The sequence below is a fragment of the Balaenoptera borealis genome (assembly GCF_965194805.1).
Source record: "Balaenoptera borealis genome assembly, chromosome: 19".
In the NCBI taxonomy this organism is placed as follows: Eukaryota; Metazoa; Chordata; class Mammalia; order Artiodactyla; family Balaenopteridae; genus Balaenoptera; species Balaenoptera borealis.
This window is the reverse complement of record NC_138878.1, coordinates 36,862,432-36,874,434: the sequence shown is the minus strand read 5'-3', so window position 1 is coordinate 36,874,434 and position 12,003 is coordinate 36,862,432.

The following is a 12,003-nucleotide window of genomic DNA, read 5'->3' as shown; positions in this document are numbered from 1 at the left end:
GAACCCTGTGGCCTGTCAATATGACTTATGTTTGATTCTGGAACCATGTGGCCTGGGAATATTACTGAGGTTTGATTCTGGAACTCTGTGGCCTGGGAACATGAGTGAGGTTTGATTTTGGAAATGTTTGGCCTGGGAACATGACTGAGGTTTGATTCTGGAACACTTTGTCCTGGGAACATGACTGAGGTTTGATGGTGAAACCCTGTGGCCTGGCAACATGACTGAGAAATCCTTGTTCTGAGCTGCACCTGCTCTGTGGTTCAAAGGTTCTATGACTCTGCTCCTTTGGAAGCTGTTCAGAGCTGACACTATCCCTGGGCTGTGAAAGCAAAGAGGCATAGAGGTCTTCCACTCTGAAGGCATGGGCTTGTTTGCCATGGAGAATGTGTATGTCTCTCCCCAGCGGTAGGCGAGCAAGTTGACACCATTTTTTCTGCCTTTGGAAAATACAAGTAGGTGTCCTCGGTTTGGGCGGCCTGGTGAAACAATTTGCAGTTGCCAGCACCCTGAGTACCTTTCCTGAAGTTTGGTTCCTAGCTAGATAATTTCGGGTTTCAGAGGCTAGGTGAGACCAAACGTGTTAAGCTTGTGGGGAAAGCCTTTGACCAATAGCCAATATGCTTGTGTATGTGGCAAGTGTTAGGCAATAACTTTTCCACACAGGGTTTTTACTTTACGGTAAACTGTCCCTTTTGGCTGAAGCAGGCGGCATGTTCGTATAACAGCCAGGGAAGCAGGCCGTTGGGGGAGTCTGCCACGTGAGAGGCCTCCACTATAGATAACCGGGAAAATGCATCAAGGCCTTTGGAACCCACTTAAAATTAAAGGATTCTCTTCGGATTAGAAGACTTTGCTACCGAATTGCAGCAGCTCCTCTCCTTCAGAGTTCTCTTGCTGTGTAGACTAGTGAAAGCCACCGGGGTACCCAGGTTTTGAACGGCTCTGTTCCCACTTGATTTCATCCGTGAAAGAGCCAAGAAGTCTAATCTCAGCCAATCGGGCTGCACACCGTGAATCTTTGGGGTACGGCAGGCCTGAGCCAATATGCCACGTAAGGAATGAAAACAAAGTTTTCTTACCACAGGAAAGCACACCGAGGCCTGGTGTTTTCTCTATGAAATTGACGTGAGCTTGAGGGTGAGGCCTATACTACATTGTGGAAAAGCTCGGGGTTACGGCTGTCTTTCTCCCTCTCTCGGTCCCATACCCGGGGCTCAGCGTTGGGGGAATGCTGAGTGGGAGAGGCGGCCTCTCTGCCGGACTCAGAAGGCTTCTTCCCTTTAGGGCAGTTCTATTTGTGTCTTATGTCGAGGAAAAATGAGGGTGCCCGCAGATATTCTGAAATGAAATTACTTACGAGAGAGGACCCGGTGGAGCTGGTTTCTCCCTGGAAGGAGCCAAAAAGCCCGCATTCTTAAGGTCTCTTTTAGAGCTGCCAGACACTCTGCCATCATAGCCCTAAGAATTGGACATTGCGACGGCATGGCAACACTTGGAATCCTAGGACGCAGTGGAAGTGCGACTCGCAAGCTGGATAGAAGAAGCTTCAAAGCACAGTGTTCTTTCATGTACGAAAGAGAACCCAAGTGTGTTAGGCTGGAAGGGTTTTACTTGAGAGAATTGCTTTCCTCGTGGACCTGTCGGTGACTTTCCTGTTTCAGACTCTCTCAGGAAACTCTTCCAAAAAGCCTTTGGGACCCGCTTAGAGAGAACAGCTGCGAAGTTGATGCACAGAACATTAACCTAGATACCAGCCCTGGGTCCCAATCATCCATCTTCCCTGGAGGGTACGTACCCCACCCAGGGATTCAAGCAGGGATTTTGCCTTGTACAACTTACCCAGGAAACCGGGATGAGATGTAGGTCTAATCTAGTTCCTCTCACACTACGTGGCCCGGAGAAATTTTCACGGAGCAGAATTCAACACCGTTCCTCTACCACGTGTGTCCACCAAAGAAGCGCTGGGCAGTGGGTGTTCTCAGGCCAACAGAGAATTCCTTGTTCTGGCCTGCACCTGCTCTGTGGTTCAAACTTTCTCTGACCCCCTCCTTTGTAAGCTTTTCAGAGCCGACGCTAGCCCTGGGCTGCGATCCCAAAGAGGGTTAGAGGCCTTTCGCACTGGAGGCATGCGCTTGCTTCCCATGTACATAATGTGTACGTCGTCCACCGGCTGGAGGCGTGTGGGTTGACACCATTTCTTCTGCCCATGGAAAATATAAATAAGCGCATTTGATTTGGGCAGCCTGGTGAAATAATTTGGAATCGGCAGCACCCTGAATACCTTTCATGAAGTTTGCTTCCTTGCTGGGTAAAATTGAGGATCAGAGGCTAAATGACAAAAAAATTGCTCAGCTCACGGCGAAGATCCTTTGTCCCCTGCTCAAAATGCTTGTGTTTCTGCCAAGCGTCAGAGAAGAACTTTTACACATAGGGTTCTTCCTTTACAGTAAGCTGTCCGTTGTGGTTGAAGCAGGCAGCGTGTCCGTATCACATCCTGGGAACCACCGCTTTTACGGAGTCTGCCAAGCGACTGCCCTTAATTATGGCTAACTCTGAAATGCGTCAAGGCCTTTGGAACCCACCTACAATGAAAGGTTTCTCTTCGGAATAGGAGGTTTTGCTACCAAACGTCAGCAGCTCCTCTAACTAACAGCGCTTTCACTCTGTAGAGTAGAAAAAGCCACCTCGGTGCCCAGCTTGTGAACGGTTCATTTCCGAGTCGGTTTCATTGGTGAAAGATCCACGTGAGGCTGATCTCAATAAATCGGGCTCCACCCCTTGAGCATTTGGGTCAGGGCAGTCCAGAGCTGATGTTCCATCTATGGAATGGAACCAAAGTGTTCTTACCACAGGAAAGAACACCGAGGCCTTGTGTTCTCTCCATGAAATGAACGTGAGCTTGAAGGGTGATGCCTGTAGTGCATTTTGAAAAAGCTCGGTGGCAGGGCTGTATTTCTCCCTCTCACGGTCTCACGCTTGAGGGCTGAGCTCCGTGTTGGAGTGCTGAGTGGGAGCGACTGCCTCTCTTCTGGACTCCGAAGCCTTCTCCCCTAACGGTAAGTCTGTTTGTCTCTTTCGTGCAGAGGAATGCAGGTGGCCACAGATGTTCTTCAATGAAATAACTAACGACACGTGGTGCATAGGAGCTGATTCCTCGGTGGAGGGAAACAAAAAGCTCTCATTCTTAAGGTCTCTTTGAAAGCTGCCAGAAGTTCTGCGCTCAAAGGTCTAAGAAATGGACCTTGTGACGGCATGGAAACACTTGGATCCCTAGGCCGAAGTGCAAGTGCGATTGGCAAGCTGGATGGAAGCCACTTCAATGCAGAGTATTCTTTCGTGTACAAAAAGAACCCAAGTGGCTGAGGCAGGTAGCGTTTTACTTCACAGAATGTGTATCCTTGTATGCCTGTCGTCTGCTTTCCTGAATCGGACACCTTCAGGAAACTCTTTGCGAAAGCTTTCGGAACCCGCCTAGAGAGAAGCGTTGTGCAGCAGATGCATGGAACCCTTAAGCAAGATACATGCCCAGAGTCTCAAGTGGCGTTCTTTCCCTGGAGGGTACTTATCTGCCCACCGGGATTCAAGCAGGGACTTTTGGCTCGTACTAGTACAACTTAAACAAGAAGCTGTGATGAGATGTAGGGGTACTCTAAGTGTGCTCATTCCAAGTGGCCCGGAAAAAGTTTCTGGGAGCCGAATTCACCAAGGTACTTCTTCCACATGTATACACCAAGGAAGCAACTGAGAAGTGCTTCTTGTGTGCTGCACCTGCTCTCTGGTTCAAACGTTCTGTGACACTGCTCGTTAGGAAGGTTTTCAGAGCTAGTTTCACCTCTGTGCTGTGAACGCGAAGTGGTGTAGAGGCCTTTCACACTGAAAGCAGGGGCTTGTTTCTCATGGGGAAAATGTGTACGTCGCTCACCAGCTGGAGGCGTGCAAGTTGACACCATATCTTCTGCCCGTGGAATATACAAATAGGCATACACGATTTGGGCTGCCTGGTGAAATAATTTGCAGTCGGCACACCTTTCCTGAAGTTTGATTCCTGCCTGGGTAAACTCGGGCTTCAGAGGCTAGATAAGAACCAACCTGCTCAGCTTGTGGGGAAAAGCCTTGGTCCCATGCCCATTATGCTTGTGCTTGGGGCGATCGTCAGGCAAGAACTTTTCACATAGAGTTTTTCCTTTACGGTAAGCTGTCCCTATTGGCTGCAGCAGGTGGCGAGTCTATATCACAGCCCGGGAAGCAGGGCGTTAGGGGAGTCTGCCGAGTGACTGGCTTCCATTATATCTAACTGAGAAAAAGCGTCAAGGCCTTCGGAACCCACTTACAATGCAAGTTTTCTCTTCGAATTACGAGATTTTGCTACGAGACTTCAGCAGCTCCTCTCCTTCCAAGTGCTCTTGCTGTGTAAACTGGTAATAGCCACCATGGTCCCCAGCTTGTGAACGGTAGTTTTCCGAGTCGGTTTCATCCGTAAAAGATCAAAGAGAGGCTGATCTCAACCAATCGGGCTGCACACCGTGATTCTTTGGGGTAGGGCAGTCCTGAGCCAATATGCCACCTACAGAATGGAACCAAAGTTTTCGTACCACAGGAAAGCGCACCGAGGCCTGTGTTCTCTCCAAGAAATGAACGTTGGCTTGAAGGGTGATGCATATATGACATTGTAGAAAATCTCTGTTTTACGACTCTCTTTCTCCGTCACTCGTTCCTGTGCTCTGGGCTCATCTGTGTGTGGGAGTGCCGAGTGGGAGCGACGGCTTCTCTTCTGGACTCAGAAGGCATCTTCCCCTTAGGGCAAGTGTGTGTGTCTCTTACGTCGGAGAGGAATGAGGGTGCCCACAGATGTTCTGAATTGAAATAAGTAACGACAGAGGATCTGGAGGAGCTGGTTCCTCTGTGGAAGGAGCCAAAAACCCTACATTCTTAAGGTCTCTTTCAGAACTGTCAGACACTAGGACACAGTGGAATTGCAAGCTGAATGGAAGAACCTTCAAGGCAGAGTGTTCTTTCATGTAGGAAACAGAACCCAAGTGGCTGAGGCTGGTAACGTTTTACTTCAGAGAGTTGGTATCCTCGTGTGCCTGTTGGCTACTTTCCTGTATCTGACAGTCTCAGGAAACTCTTCAAAAATCCTTTGGAACCCGCTTAAAGAGAACAGCTGCAAACTGGATGCACACACCATTAACATAGATACAAGCCCAGTGTCTCAAACATCGGGCTCTTCCTGCACGGTACTTACCCCACACAGGGGTTCAAGCAGGGAGTTTTGCCTCGTACTAGTACAGCTTACACAGGAACCTGGGATGAGCTGTGTGGCTAATCGACGTGCGCTCATTCCCAGTGGCCCGGAAAAGTTTTCATGGAGCAGAATTCATCACTGTTCCTCTACTAGGCGTATACACCAAGGAACCGCTGTGCAGAGGGTGTTCACAGGCTGACAAAATTGTCCATGCTGTGTGATGCACCTGGTCTGTGTTTCAAACGTTCTGGGACACTGCTCCTTTGGAAGCTTTTCAGAGCTGATGCCAGCTCTGGGCTGTGAGCACGAAGAGGCGTAGATGCCTTTCACACTGAACTAAGGGGCTTGCTTCCCATGGAGAAAATGTTTACATAGCCCACCAGGTGGAGGCGTGCTGGTTGACACCATTTCTTCTGTCTGTGAAAAATACTATTGGGCACACTCGATTTGCACTGCCTGGTGAAATAATTTGGAGTCGGCAGCACCCTGAGTACGTTTCGTGAAGTTTGCTTCCTAGCTGTGTAAAATAGGGGTTCAGAGGCAAGATGAGAACAATCTTGCTCTGCTTGTGGGGAAGAGCCTTTGTCCCATGTCCAAAATCCTTGTGCTTCTGGCGTTTGAAACGCAAGAACTTTTACATATACGGGTCTTTCTTTACGGTGAACTGTCCTTGGAGGCTGAAGCATGCAGCGTTTCCATATCGCAGCCCGGGAAGCGGGGCGACTACCCTCAATTGTAGCTAACTGAGAAAACCCATCAAGGCCTTCAGAACCCACCAAATATGAAAGGTTACCTTTCAGATTACGAGTGTTTGCTACCAAACATCAGCAGTCCTCTCCTTCATAGTGCTCATGTTGTGTAGACTAGTAATAGGCACGACAGTGCCCAGCTTTTGAACGGTTTGTTTCCGAGTCAAATTCATCAGTGAAAGATTCCCGAGAGGCTGATCTCAAGCAAGCAGGCCCCATACAAGTGGCATTGGGGTCATAGCAGGCCTGGCAATTCTATATATGTCTTACGTGGGGGAGGATGTGCGTGTCCACAGATGTTCTGAAATGAAATAATTAACGACACAGGGGGCAGTGGAGCTGGTCCTTCAGTGGAGGGAGCCAAAAAGCCCGCATTGGTAAGGACACTTGGAAAGCTGCCGGAAGCTCTACGCTCACAGGCCTAAGAAATGAACCCTGTGACTTCATGGAAAGCCTTGGATCACTACAACGCAGTGCAAATTCGACTCGCCAGCTGGATGGAAGAATTTAATGCAGAGTGTCCTTGCGAGTGTAAAACTGAACACAGGTGGCTGAGGCAGGTAGCGTTTTACTTCACAGAATTGCTATCCTCGTATGCCTGTAGGCTGCTTTCCTGAATGTGAAACATCAGGAAACTCTTCGTAATGACCACAAGAACACGGTTAGAGAGAAGAGCTGTGCACTGATGCACAGAACCGTTAATCTAGACACCAGACCAGTGCCTCAAGCAGCGTTCTTTTCCAGGATTGTCCTTAGCCGCCCACCGGGATTCAAGTAGGGAGTTTTGCCTGGTACTAGTACAACTTACACAGGAACCTGGGATGAGATGTGTGGCTAATCGACGTGCGCTCATTCCCAGTGGCCCGGAAAAGTTTTCATGGAGCAGAATTCATCACCGTTCCTCTACCACACGTGTACACCAAAAAACCGCTCTGCAGCGGGTGTTCTCAGGTTGACAAAATAGTCCATGCTGTGTGCTGCACCTGGTATGTGGTTCAGACGTTCTAGGACACTGCTCCTTTGGAAGATTTTCAGAGTTAATCCCACCTCTGGGCTTCAAACGCAAAGAGGCGTGGAGGGCTTGCACACTGAAGGAGGGGGCTTCCTTCCCGTGGAGAAAATGTGTACATCACCACCCAGCTGGAGGCGTGCAAGTTGACACCATAACTATTCTCCATGGAAATTACAAATAGGCGTAATCGATTGGGGCTGCCTAGTGAAATAATCGGGAGTCAGCAATACCCTGAGTACCTTTCCTGAATTTAGTTTCCTAGTTGTGTAAACAGAGGTTTCAGAGATTAGATGAGAACAAAGTTGCTTAGCTTGCGGGAAAGAGCCTTTGTCACGTGCCTAAAATGCTCGTGCTTCTGTGAGTGGCAGGCAAGATCTTTTACACATAGGGTTCTTCCTTTACGGTAAGCTGTCCCGAGTGGCTGAAGCAGGTGAGATTCCGTATCACGGCCTGGGAAGCTGGGCGTGTGTGGAGTGTACCAAGTGACTGCCCTCAATTGTAGCTAACAGAGAAAATGCGTCAATGCCTTCGGAACCTACCTACAATGAAAGATTTCTTTCTGGAACAGGAGATTTTGCCACCAAAACACCGAAGCTCCTCTCCGTTAGAGTGCTCTTGCCGTGTACACGAAAGCAGAGCAGGAGCACGGTCCCCAGCTTGTGAACAGTTCATTTCCGCGTGGGTTACATCGGGGAAAGATCCACGGGAGGCTGATCTCAACAAAGCGGGCTCCACACCGTGAGCCTTCGGGGCAGAGCAGGCCCGAGCTGTTGTACCACCTAATGAATGGCCCAAAAGTATTCCCACCACAGGAAAGCACACCGAGTTCGTGCGCTCTCTCCATGAACTGAACGTGGGCGTTAAGGGTGACGCCTATACTATGTTGTGGGAAAGCTCAGTGGTGGTATGGCTGTTTCTGTCCGTCTCTCGGTCCCATACACGTGGGCTCAGCTCCGTGGCGGAACGTTGAGTGGGATCAACTGACTATCTTCTGGACTCAGCAGCCTTCTTCCCCTAATGGCAAATCTATATGTCTCTTATGTAGGGAATGATGTGGGTGCCCACAGATGTTCTGAAATGAAATAACTAACAACACAGGGTGCAGTGGAGGTGGTCCCTCAGTGGAGGGGGCCAGAAAGCCCACATTGGTAGGGTCCCTTTGAAAGCTACCTGACACTCTGCCCTCATAAGCCTAAGAAATGGACCTTGTGACAGCACAGAAACCCCTGGATCCCTAGGACCCAGTGCAAGTGCGACTCGCAAGGTGGATTGAAGAACCTATAATGCAGAGTGTCCTTTCGAGTCTGAAGCTGAACCCCAGTGGCTGAGGCAGGTGGCGTTTTACGTCACAGAATTGCTATCCTCGTATGCCTGTCGGCTGCTTTCTTGAAACCGACAGCGTCAGGAAAGTCTTCGCAAAAGTCATAAGAACGCGCTCAGAGAGAAGAGCTGCACAGTGATGCACAGAACCGTTAATCTGGACCCCAGACCAGTGTCTCAAGCAGCGTTCTTTCCCTGGAGGGGCCTTAGCCGCCCACCGATATTCAAGCAGCGTGATTTGCCTGGTACTAGTACAACTTACGCTGGAAACTGGGATGACATGTAGGGCTAATGGACGTGTGCTCTTTCCAAGTTACCCCGAAAATGCTTCATGGAGCAGAATTCATCTCCATTCCTCTCCTACACGTGTACACCAATGAACCGCTGTGCAGTGGTTGCTCTCAGGCCGACAAAATAGTTCATGTTGTGTGCTGCACCTGCTGTGTGCTTCAAACGTTCTGTGACACTACTCATTTGGAAGCTTTTCAGAGCTCATGCCAGCTCTGGGCTGTGAGCACGAAGAGACGTAGATGACTTTCCCACTGAACTAAGGGGCTTGTTTCCGATGGAGAAAATATTTACGTCGCCCACCAGGTGGAGGCATGCCAGGTGACACCATTTCTTCTGTCTGTGAAAAATACAATTAGGCATACTCGATTTGGGCTGCCTGGTGAATTAATTTGGAATCGTCATCACCCGGAGTACCTTTCCTGAAGTTTGCTTCCTAGCTGTGTAAAATCAGGGTTCAGAGGTTAGATGAGAACAATCTTGCTCTGCTTGTGGGAAAGAGCCTTCGTCCCTTGCCCAAAATCCTTGTGCTTCTGGCGTTTGAAACGCAAAAACTTTTGCACATACGGCTCTTCCTTTACCGTGAACTGTCCCTGGAGGCTGAAGCAGGCGGTGTTTCCGTATAGCAGCCTGGGAGGCAGGGAGACTGCCGTCAACTGTAGCTAACTTAGAAAACGCTTCCAGCTCTTCGGAACCCACCGAATATGAAGGTTACCTTTCAGATTAGGAGAGTTTGCTAGCAATCAGCAGCAGTTCCACTCCTTCATAGTGCTCATGATGTGTAGGCTAGTAATAGGCACGACGGTGCCCAGCTTGTGAACGGTTTGTTTCCAAGTCGAATTCATCGGTGAAAGATTCCCGAGAAGCTGATCTCAAGCAAGTGAGCTCCACACTGGTAACATTTGGGACATAGCAGACCTGAGCAGTTGTGCCACCTAATGAATGGAAGCAAAGTTTTCTTACCACAAGAAAGTACACCGAGTTCTTGTATTCTCTCCATGAACTGAACGTGGGCCTTAAGCGTGACGCCTATAGTATATTGTGGGAAAGCTCATTGGTATGGCGGTCTTTGTCCATCTCTCTGTCCCATACACGTGGGCTCAGCTCCGTGGAGGAATGCTGAGTAGGAGAGACTGCCTGTCCTCTGCACTCAGAAGGCTTCTTCCCCTAATGGCAAGTGTATATGTCTCTTACGTGGGGGAGGATGTGCGTGTCCACAGATGTTCTGAAATGAAATAACTAACGACACAGGGTGCAATGGAGCTGGTCCCTCAGTGGAGAGAGCCAAAAAGCCCACATTGGTAAGGTCCCTTTGAAAGCTGCCAGATGCTCTACGCTCACAGGCCTAAGAAGTGAACCTTGTGACTTCATGGAAAGCCTTGGATCCCTACGACGCAGTGCAAATTCGACTCGCCAGCTGGATGGAAGAACCTACGATGCAGAGTGTCCTTTCGAGTATGAAAGTGAACCCCAGTGGCTGAGGCAGGTAGCGTTTTCCTTCACAGAATTGCTATCTTCATATGCCTGTCAGCATGAATCTGACACTGTCAGGAACTCTTTGCAAAGGCCATAAGAACGCGGTTAGCGAGAAGAGCTGCGCATTGTTGCACAGAACCGTTAATCCAGACACCAGAGCAGTGTCTCATGCAGCGCTCTTTCCCAGGACTGTCCTTAGCCGCCCACCGGGATTCAAGTAGGGAGTTTTGCCTCGTACTAGTACAACTTTCACAGGAACCTGGGATGAGATGTGTGGCTAATCAACGTGCGCTCATTCCCAGTGGTCAAGAAAAGTTTTCATGGAGCAGAATTCATCACCGTTTCTCTACTACGCGTGTACACCAAATAACCCCTGTGCAGTGGGTGTTCTCAGGCCGATAAAAAAGTCCATGTTGTGTGCTGCACCTGGTCTGTGGTTGAAACGTTTTGTGAAACTGCTCCTTTGAAGCTTTTCAGAGCTGATGCCACCTCTGGGCTGTGAACGCGAAGAGGCCTAGGGGCCTTTCAAACTGAAGCAGAGGGCTTGCTTCCCATGGAGAAATGTGTACGTCACCCCCCACCTTGAGGCCTGCAATTTGACATTTCTTTTGTCCATGGAAAATACAAATAGGCTTCCTGGATTTGGGCTGCCTGGTGAAGTCATTTGTGTAGGCAACACCCACAGTACCTTTCCTGAAGTTTGCTTGCTATCTGTGTACACTTAGGCTTCAGAGGCTATATGAGAACAAACTTGCTCAGCTTGCGGGAATAGCCTTTGTCCATGCCCAAAATGCTTGTGCTTCTGACTTCCATAACGCAAGAACTTTTACACATACGGTTCTTCCCTTACGGTGAGCTATCCCTAGAGGCTGAAGCAGGCGGCGTTTCCGTATCACAGCCTGGGAAGCAGGTTGTTTTGCGAGTCTACTAAGCTACGGCCCTCAATTGTAGCTAGCTGAGGAAATGCGTCAAGGCCTTCGGTACTCACGTACAATGAAAGGTTTCTCTTCAGAATAGGAGATTTTCCTACTAAACCTCAGCAGCTCCTCTCCTTCAGAGTATTCTTGCTGTGTAGACTAGTGAAAGCCACCACTGTCCCCAGCTTGTGAGCTGTTCATTTCCTAGTCATTTTCATCAGTGAATGATCAACGTGAGGCTGATCTCAACAAAGTGGGCTCCACACCGTTAGCCTTTGGAGCAGGGCAGGTCTGAGCCGATGAGCCAGATAAGGAATGGAATAAAGACTTCTTATCACAGGACAGCACACTTAGGTCAAAAAGCTCGCATTCTTAAGGTCTCTCTGAAAGCTGTTGGACTCTCTGCGCTCACAGGCCTAAGAAGTGGACCTTGTGACGGCATGGAAACACTTGGATCCCTAACGGATATTGCAGCTGTGACTCACAAGCTGAATGGAAGAACCTTATATGCAGAGTGTCTTTTTGAGTACGAAACTGAACCCAAATTTCCGAGCAAAGTAGGGTTTTAATACACAGGATTGCTATTCTTATATGCCAGTTGGCTGCTTTCCTGAATCTGACACCGTCAGGAAACTCTTCACAAAGACTTCGGAACCTGCTTAGAGAGAAGAGCTGTGCCATGGATTCACGAACCGTTAATCTAGATACCACCCCAGTGTCTCAAGCACGGTTCTTTCCCTGGAGGGTCCTTACCCGCCCACCGGGATTCAAGCAGGGAGTTTTCCCTTGTACTAGTACAACTTACACAGGAAACTGGGATGAGATGTAGGGCTAATCTACGTGTGCTCATTCCATGTGGCCCGGAAAAGTTTTCACCGAGCAGAATTAATCACCATTCCTCTACTCTGTGTGTACATCAAAGAACCGCTCTGCAGTGGGTGTTCTCAGGCCGACAAAGAAGTCTTTGTTGTGGGCTGCATGTGGTCTGTGGTT